The sequence below is a fragment of the Lagopus leucura genome, unplaced genomic scaffold (genome assembly GCF_019238085.1).
Source record: "Lagopus leucura isolate 7727_CA_CO unplaced genomic scaffold, USGS_WTPT01 Super-Scaffold_1, whole genome shotgun sequence".
NCBI lineage: Eukaryota > Metazoa > Chordata > Aves > Galliformes > Phasianidae > Lagopus > Lagopus leucura.
Window position 1 is genome coordinate 32,249,629 of NW_024962250.1, and position 15,584 is coordinate 32,265,212.

General features: G+C 37.8%; 1 long non-coding RNA gene across 5 annotated transcripts in view; it reads right to left on the minus strand.

Annotated features, from left to right (window-relative positions):
* LOC122180878 overlaps positions 1-15,584 on the minus strand; it is a 397,042-nt gene that overhangs the window by 198,938 nt on the left and 182,520 nt on the right. For all 5 annotated transcript variants that reach the window (XR_006179252.1, XR_006179255.1, XR_006179250.1 and 2 more), the window contains exons 4-6: positions 7,489-7,643; positions 5,574-5,625; positions 1,796-1,849 (exon numbers count right to left, since the gene is read on the minus strand). This is a non-coding gene — a long non-coding RNA (uncharacterized LOC122180878). The remainder of the gene's footprint in view (positions 1-1,795; positions 1,850-5,573; positions 5,626-7,488; positions 7,644-15,584) is intronic.

Consider the following 15,584-nt stretch of genomic DNA (forward strand, 5'->3'; position numbering starts at 1 on the left):
GAAAGGACTTCATTCCAGCCCATATTCAGAGAGAAGCCACACTGAAATCTGCTTGATGTATACTTGCAAGTTCATCTTTCTGTATTGAAATCAACAAGTTCCTGCAGAGAAAATCTGATCTTGCTTGACTGCTTGCTGTATGCAGACACATTTCCTTCTCACTTGGGGACAGTGAAACCACTAATACATTAGAAAAAGTTCTCACGTATGAGGGATTAGTAGGAATCACAGAGAAAAAAAAGTTTACAAAATCCACTCCTAATGCCCAAGATATTGTATGAAAATGTCATCAAGACCTTTTAGATTAGCATCCAAAGACTCCTGACACATTCTAATTCAATTTCAGATTACCAGATTTTGTTGTCATTTTTACAAGTCAGAAAAGAAGAAAATAAAAGTTATCTCTGATCTTAAATATAGGTAACTTCTGTGTAGACAGTCATCCTTCATACAATCTATATTAGCAATGTGAAATAAACTTCAGGTTGCCTCTATATCCCCTCAACAATTTGTGTGAATTCCTACCATCATAGATACTGCCTCCTCCCTCCACCTTTCAGACTACTCAAGTAAGTAGGATTAATAGCTGCCTAATATATATCATATATTGTCCAGGATGCAGAAGGATTGCCACACGACTGTAGTGACATATTTAATTTCAACAGCTGTCTTATTACTCTGTGATGATCAATATTATTTCAGTATTGCATTCTGCAGTTCTGACTGGTCACTGTCAAATAGTGTTGTTCCACTAACAACACTGCTCTTATTTTGAAGAGAAAACATTTGTCATCCTTCCAGAATGAGAGATTTGGGTTTTCTTGTTGCTGTTTTCTGACCTTTTCCACACAGACAAATATGACCCATGATGTAAACACAACAAATTAATATTAAGTAATAAAAATTATTTTCCCTATTAATTCTTCCCTGTGATATTCTCCACTACACTGCAATAGGGCAATTTTGTTGTTTTTCCAGTTCCAAAGCAGAACAATAATAACAGTAGCATCCAAAATTTTATTGTAATTGCCTAAATTGTATAACACCTTACTAGGGTGTCAGGAAAACAGCCAAAGAATTTCACATTATAAAACTGGGCATATCTGATATATCAAGTTTGAGCATATTTTCAGACTATCCAGAGTTTACAAACTTTCCCAATTCTAGTTTAGACAAAAGCCTTTAAAGCCCATCTGGTTCTAATGACTCAAACCTAGAATATTTTATGTCCTTTTCACTATACTACATCAAATTACTTCTTAAAACATCAGTAAAGCAAAAATAATTCTTAGCAAATGTGTTTGTTTTTTTTTATAAAACTGTACTGCATATACTATATGTTACAGTCAGCAAAATCCTTAGTTCAGTTACTCTTGCATGCTGCTTGGTCCAGAATCCACTGAGGCAAAGGAATTTTTAATATTGACATTTAAAGGGCTTTAAATGAGGCTCCTACAGTATCACCAGATCCTTACCATCCTAAAATATGTATGAGGTTTCAATACCTCTCCCAAGAGAAAAGGTTCAAACTATGCTTACAGTAGCCTTTCCTAAATTAAGTCTTCCATGCACACTTGGTAACCCAACTAAAGCTCAGTGAAATCAAAATATTAAGACGTTTTATATTTAAAAGGTATTGTGAAAATTATGTAGTCTACTGTCAGTATGCACTGTAGTTAACTATAAATAAACTCTCTGGGGGCAAATTTCACACGTTTATGTAATACTTCATCTTCTAGCAGCTGTATATATGTTACAGAGTTTTGAAAATCCCACACCAAATGCAGCTCCTTACCTCCAAAACAGGTTACAATTCTTTATGTTTCACCACCATTCTTAGAAGATTGTCCTGAAAGTGGAAACACAGATGAACATTTAGGAAAATGTATACAAAGAAAGTTCATTCTTAATTATAGAAGTGCAAGCACTTGAATTTCCAAGGAGATCAAACCAATCTGGAGGTCAATACAACCAAGAAAGCCAGCAAATGCCTCAAAAAATTAACATTTTCCATGTTTGGTCTCTTCACACAGGTGACAGGTGACATGGCCTCAAGTTGCACCAGAGGAGGTTTAGGTTGGATATCAAGAAAGGGTTGTTAAGCACTGGAATGAGCTCCCCAGGCAGGTGGTTGAGTCGCCATCCCTGAATGTGTTTAAAGATCATCTGGATGCAGTGCTCCGAGACACGATTTAGTGGTGGGTTGTTAGGGTAGAATAGTTAGTTTGAGGTTGGACTTCATGATCCTGTAGGTCTTTTCCAACCTGAGCAATTCTGTGATTCCGTGTGCCAGCTAAGGTCATCCAGAGTAAACGTGATTTCTTACTTACAAACTTGCTTATGTTTATAGCTTATGTAGCAAATAGCCATCATTTTTTTCTTTACATTTTGTTTTTCTTTCTAGTTTCTATCATTATCATCCTCATCATGAAGTTGAGATACGGACATTGTCAGAGGAGACATCACTGTCTACATTCTTCTAAACTCTTCCTGAATCCAAATGTGCTAGTAGACAGACAGTCCTCAATCTATTTCTCTTTCTGTTTTTTTGTTGTTTTTTTTTTCTTATTCCATGGTAGCTACCATGTTAATATTACAAAACAATTAGAACACACAGTTCCAACCCTGACTCTTTGCAAAGCACTCTAAAAAGTTTTTCTGAGTAAGAAAGGACTGAGTGAGGACTGCAAGAATTGGCCCATATGGAGTTACATGCTAACTGTTGTTATTGTTCTCATAGAGTGCATTTAAGGTTTTGGGAACAAACAATAAAACAAACAGCTGAACAATTTTAATCATGGCCCAGTTCCTAGTTACAATTATTTTTAAGCTGTCTCACCATTTGCTAGAGTCTGATTTTTTCCCCAATGAAAAAAAGATATATTATGTAAAACTTAAAGAAATACTGCTATAAAATGACAGTAAAACTAAATAAATGTTTCTCACGTCACATGCTATGATTTTTGTTCCAAGCTCAATACTTGTATATGAATTACATATAATTTTAAAAATGTTCCATTCTCTATATACTTCCTGTACCAGCCAATTCTCTACTATACTTTACCAGATAAGTTACAAGCATGACCTCTGAACTCTATGACTAGACAGAAAATATCAGATTTTGGCCACAGAGATGTCTGAGCAAGATTAGAATTCTTGCTCATATGAAAGGTGTATTTCATGCATTCCACGTATCAGAATGCTACAGCAGGGACACATCAAATCAGAGTAAGATGACAGTTTGAACATGCAAATAAGAATGGCAGAATACAGTGGTACAAGGATACAATGATAACTGAAGAGAATAGTAACCATGAATATCCCTTTAAGATCTTTTTTTTCATTCAGATCCTTATACAACAACTTCCACTCCAGGCAACAGAAAGACTCCTGTCTTCAGTGTCTGTTATTGTGGCTTGCTACACGTGTTACAGTAACACACTGAAGACTCATTTAAATTCAAGCTCCATAACCCCAGGTGCCGTAACACCCAGAGTATAGTAATTCCCAGAGCTCACATGAAGCAGGACCTTGAATCATGCAGTGCAAATAGATATCATGAACAAAATGCAGGAAAGAATCCAAACAGAGCCAAAGGGATTTAGGATGGGTTACAAAAATAATCAGTGTGGTAAAGCAAGAAACACTTCAGTTGTCTGAATGTACACAGTGACCTACCTATTAAACCATGCTATCTGACAATGAACTTGGGCCAAAGCTGCTCTGCACTATGTGAATAGTAATAGAGCAAATGAAGTAAAAAACCTTCCTGCTAAATAAAATCAATAACTGCCAAGCTGGTCCTACCTCATGTGGAGGAAGACATGCACTGCAGTAAAACTGTGTGCAGAAGGCAGGAATCACTAGTGCTTTTCTTGCAATTCTTGTTTTTAATAAGAGTTCTGCAGGAAAAATATCATAAACGGAAACACAGAATCATTCCAGAGGTTACCCATTTCCACTCCTCCCACACCATGGCAAGCTTGGTTATAACCATGTCATTCCTAACAGATGTTTGTCTAATCTGTTGATGGATGCTCCAAGCTATTGTTAGGCAATCTCTTCCAGCACTTCATCCCCCTTGCTATTAGAACTGTTTTCTGTACTTCTAATCAGAACCTTTCTTGCAATAGCTTGTACTATTGTTTATTCCCCCAAGTTGTCCTCCTGTCTTTAGACTAACCAGCTCCAATATATCCAAAACTCTCCTTTTAAATCACCTTGTTGACTAACATTAATCTTGAGATTCATGAACCCTAGTACTTTTTTTGCAGTGTTGGGTTTTCCATCCTGAATTTACACTGTTGATTATTCTGTGTGAATGCAACAGCTTACATTTGTTTGTCAAAAAGCCTTGAATTTTATGTAAATATATTTTATGTTATTTTATGTAAATATAATTTCTGAATCTATCAATTTCTTTCAGTGTATATGGAGTTAGCATCAACTAAAATTTCATAAGGCTTTTCTATATCACTATCAAGGACACTACTAAAACCCTTGAACACCAAAGGCACAATAGATGCTTATTCAATAGATCAAACAACTAGTAAAAAGTAGTTCTTTAGATATACTTAGTGAACTCCTTTCGCATCCACTCTGTGGTAGATTCATTGAGAATATTATATTCCTCAATTTCCTGTTGGAATGTGGAATAATTATAGATATATTATAGTTTTAATATATGAAGTTTTAATAAAATTGAGATAGACTCCCTTACTCTTTTCTAAGCAGGGTCTGTTGCTCTGCTGTAGTTTGGCTTGACAAAACCTGACAATTGACACAATTTATTCCTGACATTTATATGTTGAGTGTTATCCAATTCTTCATCTTCTATGCGTTCAAAACGAGATTGTGGGGTGTATGTGGTTGTATTTAAATTAATCAGTCTCTTCTATCTGCTCTTTTTCCTCATCTCTAATGGTAAGCACTACCTTTTCCCCTTTCCCTATCTATCTTCAGTGTGTTCTCAATTACTGATCATTCTGAGACTGTTTGTCTTTTAAATATATCTAAATATGCTAGGCAGTCTGAAAGAAATACCAAGCAGACAAAACCTGTAGCTTAATAAATGTTCTTACAGTGTTTTACTTTGCAGTGTTAATTACAACTTCAATAAAACTTCCTGTCTTTTACATTATTGCAGGTACTGTTCGTTTGGTTTTGATGATAATGTGTCTTAGAATCATAGAATCTTAGAATCATAGAATCACCAAGGTTGGAAAAGACCTAAAAGATCATCCAGTCCAACCGTTCACCTATTCCCAATAGCTCCCACTAAACCATGTCCCTCAACACAAACATCCAGCCTTTCCTTGAACACCCCCAGGCTCGGTGACTCCACCACCTCCCTGGGCAGTCCATTCCAGTGCCTGACCACCCTTTCTGAAAAGTAATACTTCCTCATGTCCAGCCTGAATCTCCCCTGCCGTAGCTTGAAACCATTCCCCCTGGTCCTATCACTAATGACACGAGAGAAGAGGCCGACCCCCAGCTCACTACAACCTCCCTTCAGGAAGTTATAGAGAGCAATGAGGTCTCCCCTGAGCCTCCTCCAGGCTGAAAGGTCTTACCTAGAAACAGGTCAGGATCCTTAATCTCTTCACACAGGAGTTGGTCATAGGTCTGAAGGAAATAAATGCCCTGTTTCAATTCTCTGATGACTCAAAAAGGATGAGTTCACATCATCCCTTTCCAAACAGAACTGTGAAGACATAACTGAAGAATTCTGGTAGCAGTTTTAGTAGCATCAGTAAAATATTGCACCTAAACTAATCAAACCTATTGTTTTGCAGAGCTAGTTTTCCGAGGCACAAAGCAATGTTATACACATCATTGCTTTCAAATGGGGAATAAGGTTCTTCAGAGATAGCTCAGGGTTTTTTAATATGAAGTGTTACATTGTTCATTTCAGCTAAAGTTAGATCAGATTCAAAAATAGCAACTTCCATCTACTGCCCTTCACCACCTTCACCTATGTACATTCTTGAAGACATGAGAATGTTGTTTACTTTTACAGAATCTTGGCACCAGATCAATACTAAATTCCATAACTGTGCAACTGTGACAAAAAATACCTACCTTGTTAACACAACACATACATCTAAATTTGAAAAAAGAACAGAAGAAATAGTCGTGGCCTTCCTGATCTTCATCTTGTACTGTTGTTCCTTTTTTATCCTATATTCAATGTGAAGACAATAATTTGCCAGGTCACTTTTTATTTCTTAGTGGCTTTACATTTCCAGGAATTTTAAGAAACAAAAATAGACTTTGTTGTGAAAATATAAATTACAGTCATACTGCACAATAAGAATACTGAATGGAAATATTTATGTGGAATTACTTCTTTGCTTTATTCTTTTTTAACTGTTGATAAAAACATGTCTAATGATTCTAAATTCTATGAGTCTTCAGCCCACTAACCACAGCCTTTCAGTGCAAGGCCCAAACATCTTCCTAAGTACAATTGTGTTCAAAATAGGAGATTGTGGACTAAACTCTGGGCAGAATTACAAGCCTATAAACAATTCAGACAGTTCTTTACACAGAGATTGGTTGGAATATCAAACAAACTGCCAAAAGTTTTGCAGCCAGCAGTTAAAGTGACTTGTGTACATTAATTCAAAAAAAAGTTGGATTACACTTTGGAAAAGAAAGAAATACTACAGTACAGCAGCCATTGACATGTTTTTTTTCTACTTTTTCTCTACTCTTTTTCTGTATTTTTTGGAGGTTGAGATTATTGTAAGACTATTACATATAACTAACAAATATACTAAAATTAGCAATCTTTCTACTTTCATTTGTTACGATCTGCAAGAAGGTTTCCCATGCTTATGTGAGACTGACCATTGGGCTTTCTTTGCAAGATTGCATTTATATTTTCACTCTTTGTTTGTTTGTTTCTTTCTTTCTTTTGGCACAATTATGCCAAGCAGCACTTTAAAAAAAAATTCAAGCCTCAAAAAACAGATGTGGAAGATGAGATAAAATAAGATATCTAAAATAAGATATCTAAAAGTATACAGATGACTAGATAATTCAACAGATACCTGGAGAACAAAAAAAAAATTGAAACGAACATTATCTTCATCTGTTACACATTTCTGTCATGTCCAACCTTTTTGTGATCATTGTTGAAGGAAAAAGAATCTGATATAGGAGAGAGTGTTCAGGGAAAAGGAAAACAACATGAAAAGTCAAATGGAAATTCATTTTTCACTGGAGGAAAAATAAATGCTTAACTTGTCAGAAAATTAGAACACCAAGATAATCACCAAGCCAGAGCACAGGAAAGAAGAAGAAGAAGAAAAAAAGAAGTTTTAGAGATTATTTGTATTAGCAAAGTCCTCTCATTCACTCAAGTTGTCATACTGGTATCTAGAGCAACAAACAGGAGCAGTAATGATTATGAACATTGCTGCTGTAACAGAAAAAAAGAAAGTGGATGGGAAAAAAAAAAAAGAGTATCACCCAGTTCCTTACCTTTCCAAAATATGCTTCTTTCTTGTGGAACATCTTCTTATAGTTTTTTTAGTATATTTTTAATTTTCTCAAAGGATCAATTTTCCACTGTCTCCCTTCAAAGATGCTTCTGTGACTTATGGAAATCATTTCCTATGTGGAAATGATTTAGCTACCTGTGAACAGATAACACAGAAGGACCAATCACCATGGCAATGTCAGTAACTGCTACTGATCACCTGAAAGAAGTAGATGAGGTCTTCCTAAAACAATTTGGCCTTAGTCATCATTGGGAACATAATATCTGTGGATAGAAATGAGAAGTGATCAAGGAGCCAAGAAGGGGTAGGTATTTGGCTAGACCTCACATTTGCAAACAAGGAAGAACTGGACAGAGACATGAAAAAATGGGGAAAGCCTTGATGTACTAAGTATGAGATGGTGGAGTTCAGGATTTTGAGGGGAGAAAACAAGGTAAAAAGGATCATAACACTATATTTTGAGAAAACTTTGGCCTATTCAGGAACCTTCTTGGAAGAATCCCAAGGGATATAGCCCTCCAAAAAGAAGATATTTTGAAATATCACCTCCTCTGTGTCTCAGTACAGTCCATGCTTATGTGCAGGAATTTGAGGAAAGATGGCAGGAGTTCTGAATGGATCGAGGTGAATGATCGAGCAGTCAGAGAAGTTCCCTAAGAAGGAGAAAGCAAATGTAACATCTTCAAGAAGGGCAGAAGAAAGGATTTGGACAAATAGCATCTTCCAGGCTCTTTTCAATGACTCAGGGACAAGACAAGAAGCAATGAACACAGTCTGAAACACAAGAAACTCCTGAGCATGAGAAAACACTTCTTTGCTGTGCAGGTGACTAAGCAACATAAGAAGTTGTCCAGAGATGTTGTGGGGTCTCCTGTGAAATATTCAATAGAAACCTGAGCTAGGTGGCCCTGCTTGACCAAATGAACTCTATTGGGCCAAATGAACTCTAAAGACCCCTTTTTCAACCTTAACCACACTGTAACACTGTGATTGGATGTAATTCGTCTTGATTTTAGAAAAGCTTTCAAAACTGTCTTCCATAATGTTCTCGTAAACACCCAAACAAATAAATAAAAAATAAATATAAGAACAAATCTTTTTAAGGTGATGGTGTCTAAACACTGGAAGAGGTTGTTTAGAGAAGCTTACCAGTCTCTACTTCGGAGATACTCAAAACCCTACTGGACACAACTCTAATTGTTTGCTTTGAGCAGGAATCTGTACTGTGATGTACATGATCTCCACTGGCCCTTTTTAACTTTAACCATTCTGTGATTCTGTGTTTCAGGTAAAGCTTGTGAAATTTAAAATATTCTATGTATTTCAAAAATGCTGTGCTTTCCCTCAGGATCCAGAAAAGCAAGACCCTTGTCACTAGACCCAAAACAAATTAGTAAATTACCCAGAATAAATCAGAAAGGATGAAACTTGTCATGTGTCCGAAGTGCTATAGCATCAGATGATGTTTTACTACAGGAAGTGCTATAGCATCAGATGATGTTTTACTACAGGAAGTAACATGATGTTTAAAGTAAGATACGGAGTAGATTTACTAGAAAGTTTTTGTTTTCTTCATCCAGGCATTTATCATCATTTTAGACTAACAGCTGAAATTCATCTTTTGTAATGATAAATTATAGCTGGATGAAACTTGTCCGGGCCTGCCCTCTTCTTCATTCTTAGTTGCATTCCCTTGGTCTTTGAGGAAAAAATACTCAAATTAGGAAGTCCCCTTACAAAATGGTTTGCAAGAAAGCGGAGCTATTTCTGTAAACAATAGGAAAGTCCAGTTGTTGTATCTCTATTTGTGAGAAAGAGAAAATGGAGCTATTTCACCCAAAAATATCCAAAGTAATACCAAAGAGTCTTTCTTCACAGTGGTGGAGGTGTCACAGGGCACAGTTGTCATCTACGTTGGAATAAGAACAAAAACTATATACTGAAATGGCAGGAAGTCAAAGATTTACTCTTGCTCTCAATGTGAAAATTTTTTGGAAGAAAGTAAAGATCAACTATACAAAGGTTGTAGAAAAAGACAGTGTTTCCAAAAGAGAAAGCATGAGATACTGTGTGCAAACATGGCCAATGACAAGGGGGAAAGGGAGAAGAATCGTGCCAGTACATATTTACTATTGCCAAATGAGCTGAAAAAATCCAACATCATTGCTATGGTATTTTTTTCACTAGATCTGAAGGACAGCAGCAGTGGAATCTGCTGTTTGTGTTGAAGTGTCAAGAGGGGAAAGAACAAAGATGTGGAAACATCTGCTTTTAGAAGCCTCTTGAAAAATAATTATGCAATACCCTGTGAGAAACATCTGTTAAAAAGGCTGCTGTCCACCCATCACATTGAAAGAAGTCACTTAAGGAAAGTATAAGCAAGATCAAGAGAAGATTGTGGCACATTTTTCTTTTGCAACACCCAGCACTGAAAATCTAAACTGAAGCTCAAGCATAAGATCAGCAAGAGAAAGATGTGATAGAAGAAAGCAGGATGATATACCACTGCTGAACAGATGGTACAACCTGCTATTACATAATCAATACAAATTGAACCAGACGCTATGCTTAGTATGTGTACTCTTTCTGAATACAAACAAATTGCTTTCTGGGAACTCACAGCCCTCCCATTCACAGAATCTAACGCTTTGCAAGAAGTGATAGAGCCTTCTTTTCTACCACAGTGAGCCTATTCTAGTATAGTCTTCCTTCCACCGCACAGAGGAATACAAGTTTTCTGTAAATTATTATGCCACAGAGTCCAATGCTTTCAAGATTTCTGAGACCAGAATATACACTGAAACACCAACATGAATAACAGTGTGAAATGCCAGTCCATTAATGACAAAATTCTTGTAGAGACTGATGGATAGAATAGCAAGGTAAGATTTTACTCATTGCTTAAATATCTGCTATGAAAATTGCCTCCAGTTGTTAAAACCTCCTAGAACTAGGTTCTAACAGCAGGAAGCAGTTAACCCCACTGTTTGTGCACATTGCCATAGTGGAAAGTGAGCATATAATATCACAGAATCACAAGGTTGGAAACGACCTGCAAGATCATCTAGTCCAACCACCCTCCCATTCCTATTAGTGCCACAAGCTACTAAACCATCTCTCGTAGCTCCTCATCCAGGCGCCTCTTGAACACTGCCAGGGATGGCGACTCCACCACCTCCCTGGTCAGGCCATTCCAGTGCCTGACCACCCTCTGAGAGAAAAAGTTTCTCCTAATATCCAACCGAAACCTCCTCTGGTATAACTTCTTGCCATTTCCTCGGGTCCTACTATTTGCCTGGGAGAAGAGGCCAGACCCTTTTGCACCACAACCTCCCTTCAGGAAATTGTGGAGTGCAATGAGGTCTCCCCTGAGCCTCCTCTTCTCCAGACTGAACAATCCCAGCTCCTTCAGCCTCTCTTCATAAGACTTGTGCTCCAGACCCCTCACCAGTTTCATTGCCCTTCTCTGGACACGCTCCAGGGCCTCAATGTCTTTCTTGTAGTGAGGGGCCCAAAACTGAACACAATACTCGAGGTGCGGCCTCACCAGTGCTGAGTACAGGGGGATGATCACCTCCCTGCTCCTGCTGGCCACACTATTTCTAATGCAGGCCAGGATGCCGTTGGCCCTCTTGGCCACCTGGGCACACTGTCGGCTCATGTTCAGCCGAGCATCAACCAACACCCCCAGGTCCCTTTCCTCTTCACAATCATCCAACCACTCATCCCCAAGCCTGTAACGCTGCCTGGGGTTGTTGTGGCCAAAGTGCAGAACCCGACACTTGGCCTTGTTAAACCTCATCCCATTCATCTCAGCCCAGCGATCCAGCTTACCTAGATCCCTCTGCAGGGCCTCCCTGCCCTCAGGCAGATCGACACAACCTCCCAACTTGGTGTCATCTGCAAACTTACTCAGGGTAAAATATCAGGGTATCCTATCCACACTTGAACTACTGTGCAAAGGTTATACACATATCAGCTGATATAAGATCCAAACCTTTCAGGTGGACTCATGAGCCTAGTACAGTGCTGTCTTGACATATGATGTCATACCTGAATGCTAAAAATCACCCTAACTCCTTGTCACTTTGATGTGCTTTACATGCATAACAACTCATTCACATTTTAAACCCTAAACCTTTAGCCAAAATATAGAAGGAGCTTGACTATTTAACAGAGGTTACATGAATAAAGGCACAACACCTGATGCCTTGCAGCTTCTGTATTACTAGTATAGTTAACTTCATCTACAGTTCAAAAGACACAGTGCAGATGAGGTTCTATATTGCATGTGACAGAAAGAGGCTGGATATGAAATCCTGTTTTATCTTTATGCTTGACTTCATGCTCAATTCAGTTGCGTAAGAAGTTCTCTAACAAAAGATCTGACTCCTCAAGTTAATGAGAAACTCTCCTTGGACCTCAGAACAAATACCTATAATTCAACACTGTATGCTACTGTATTTTCCTCAGAAATCGATATCTGTCTGTAAGATGCAAAATAACTGTTATAAGTGTAATATGGTTTGTAAAATGCTTTGAAATTCTTGGTGGTGAGTAACAAGATAGAGTCATGTAGGAAGATATTATTATTATTTCACAATTATAAAAATGAGTGCAAAATATAGTCACTTTGCTGCTTAAGTTGCTAAAAGAAAAAAAAATATTGAATGAAGTAGGAGTAGGGAGAATTTAAATATTCCCAAAATAATTGTCAACCAACTGAAGTCTCATTGAAAATTCCCAGGATTTGTCTTCTCAAAACAGCAACTTATAAGAAGTGTCTTCTTAATATTTTCTCTGCTTATTTTTACTTATAAAATGTTTCTTATGAGAAGTTTTAACGTCATTTAGTCTCTGCTCTCTTCTGAACTAGTAACCGTGATTAATTCAGATGTTTTAATGAATATTTTTGTCTCTTTGCATATTTTCTTAGAAGAGCATTACACCAGCTAAAAAACCTAGCCTCTACCTTTAGGGTTGGTAAAGACCATCCATAATTTGCTGACCACAAGCACTGGCAGATAAGGAGTACAACTTACTGTGTGTGACAGATTTAGATATTTATCAAAGTTGATGTGGGCATGTGGGAGAAATATATGTGTATGTGTTGCTGTCCACAAGTGCTTCTTTGAAATAGAGTTCCATAATAGGATCAATGAGCCAAATCTTAAAGCTTTCCTTGTGTACAGAGGATCTCTCATCTCAGCCCCATGGAAGAATACATGCTTTGGATATTTAGGAAAGAAATTAATGAAAATGCAGCCACACAGTGAGAGATTTGCAACATTCCCTAGGTTGAAATAACATTAAGGAAGAGTTCTGTCTATCAAATTCAAATGCCCTTCAAATTCAGTGGCAAGAATAGAAGATATCAAAATACATTGCTTTCTGAATACTTTGCTCAATTAAAGATTGCAAAATTTAGTTGAAGGATGTTCAGGATCCTTCAGCAGGAATGCATTGGAGCCACCAGAATGAAGACCAAGCTAAATACTTAAAGTGAGCAAGATACATTCTCATTTTGTGCTTCAAACTATGTAGAAGTCTGTATTACAAAATACCCTTATAGAATTACAGCAGATGCCTTTGACATCTGGGAAGCGTGGCAATTGGCTTCAGTATAGAGTTTTCCCAGCTAACATAGGTCACATAGGTCAAACCAATTTCCATGTCAGTGCAGGACCGGTATACACACATGTAAATGCCACATGGTCACTATCTGACTGTTCATGATCTGCTGCCACTAACTTCTATTGTCAGTCAACTTAACATTCAATGTAATTTAATCAAAACCTTGGGCACCATATAATCTATATTAAAAACAGAAATTGCCTTCTCAAGTGACAATTTCCAACTGCATTGGATGGGGGCAAGAGAAGACTGTTCATCTACTTGTAACTATGTCTACAAAAGCAAACTGAAAAAAGAAAATCCTAGCTCTTCAAAAGCACACAGGCTTGTCTACACAGAGAAGTTGGTCACTGAAAGTGGTCAGGCACTGGACTAGGCTGTCCAGAGAGGCTGTGAAGTCACTGTCCCTGGAGGTCTTCAAGAAACATTTAGACATTGTACTGAGGGACATGGTTTAGTAGGAAATACTGGTGATAGGTGGGTGGGTGGACTGGATGATGCTGGAGGTCTTTTTCAACCTTGGTGATTCTATGATTCTATATTCATCAGTGGAAATCTATTCTGCATGACTGAATAATATATACATTTAAACTGTAATTTAAACATTCTCTTTCAAGCAAGCACTAGTACATAGTGTGAAGAATAGATGAATTCTAGACATTTGTTTCCACAGTCTGTCCTCTGAGCCAAGGGATAAGCCATAACACATTTCTTTGCTTTTCTCATTTTTTTTTATGGCTACACATAGTTGTCATAACCAATCTGATTATCAAGGATGCAGCTGGGCTGCAGTAGATGCTTTCAGGGGCTACAGTGATATTTGCTATTACAGTCATTTTTAGATCTGATGGACAGTAAAACTAGGACCAGCAGAGGTATGTCTGATAATATTCTATACTTGTAGCATGTTGAAGGATGGTTCCATTATTTTTCTGAATGCATACACTGCTATCACTTTTTTATTACCACTCATTAAATCGTTGCAATATCAGCACCCTCTCATTACTATCCTGCCTTCTTCATGACTGTCTTTGTTGTGTTTGTACTATTCAAACATCAGTAAATTCATAGATTGCGAAAATAATACTTGCAAAATAATTATTTCTCAAATATGTAAAACACTGCATGTTGGGTTGAAACTCCAACATTCTACCTTTTAATCCTTGTGGTATCTGTCCACTTTTCTGCAATCATGTCTGTGAGAGAAAGGCAGATATTTTCATGAAGGATTTAATTCCCAGGTATACTTGTGCCAGCAACTCCCCTAAGACACTGAAAATAGGCTCAAATTCTATAAAATACCAGCATTCACAGCAGTGAAAATATAGTAACCTAAGATTGCCTATAATCACAGAATCACAGAATTGTAGGGGTTGGAAGGGACCTCCAGAGATCATTGAGTCCAACCCCCCTGCCAAATCAGGTTCCCTACAGTAGGTTGCACAGGTAGGCATCCAGGCAGGTCTTGAACATCTCCAGAGAAGGAGACTCCACCACCTCCCTGGGCAGCCTGTTCCAGTGCTCCGTCACCTCACTGTAAAGAAGTTCTTGCGCGTGTTTGTGCGGAACTTCCTATGCTGCAGTTTCCAGCCGTTTCCCCTTGTCCTGTCTCCACTGACCACTGAAAAGAGTCCGGCCTCGCCATTCTGCCCCCCACACCTTAGATATTTATAGACCTGGATCAGGTCCCCTCTCAGTCTCCTTTTCTCAAGGCTGAATAATAATACTGAATAATAACGCTGAATAATACTAAAGAGCAAATCAGCAGGCACTTTGTCATTTGTAAAGTTCTAGTTCTAAAAACTAGTTTAAGTCTGATGGCAGCCCTAGAACTGAATCATATAATCATGAGGTTGGAAAGGACCTGCAAGATCATCTAGTCCAACCATCCTCCCCATCACCGTTACTACCACAAGCTACTAAACCATATCTCATAGATCCTCACCCAGATGCCTCTTGAACACTGCCAGGGACGGCAACTCCACCACCTCCCTGGGCAGCCTTTCCAGTGCCTGACCACTCTGTGAGAGAAAAAGTTTTTCCTTATGTCTACTTGAACTGTCCCTGCAAAATTATGCATTCCAAGCACTACAGGTAGCATTGAATCCCTCTCTTTTGAGAAGCAGAAGATGAAAATGTAACATATTCAAGAATTGGGACACAACAATTGTCCCTAATAATTCTATTTTTAAAGACCTAAAGATGTGACCGAAGAGAAGGGTTTCGCTGTCTCTTTCTTTTAGATCATCCTATGTCTACAGGATGAAATTAAAAAAGATGCACATGCACACACACACAAAAAAAAAAAAAAAAAAAAAAACCTTTTTTGTAGAGACTTGGAGATTTGTAAAACCAGAATAAACAAATTTTGGTTGTTAAACCAGAGTAACAGAAAGTGGAAATAGAAGAGATGATGGATTTGTAAATTTTCTAACAATTTCA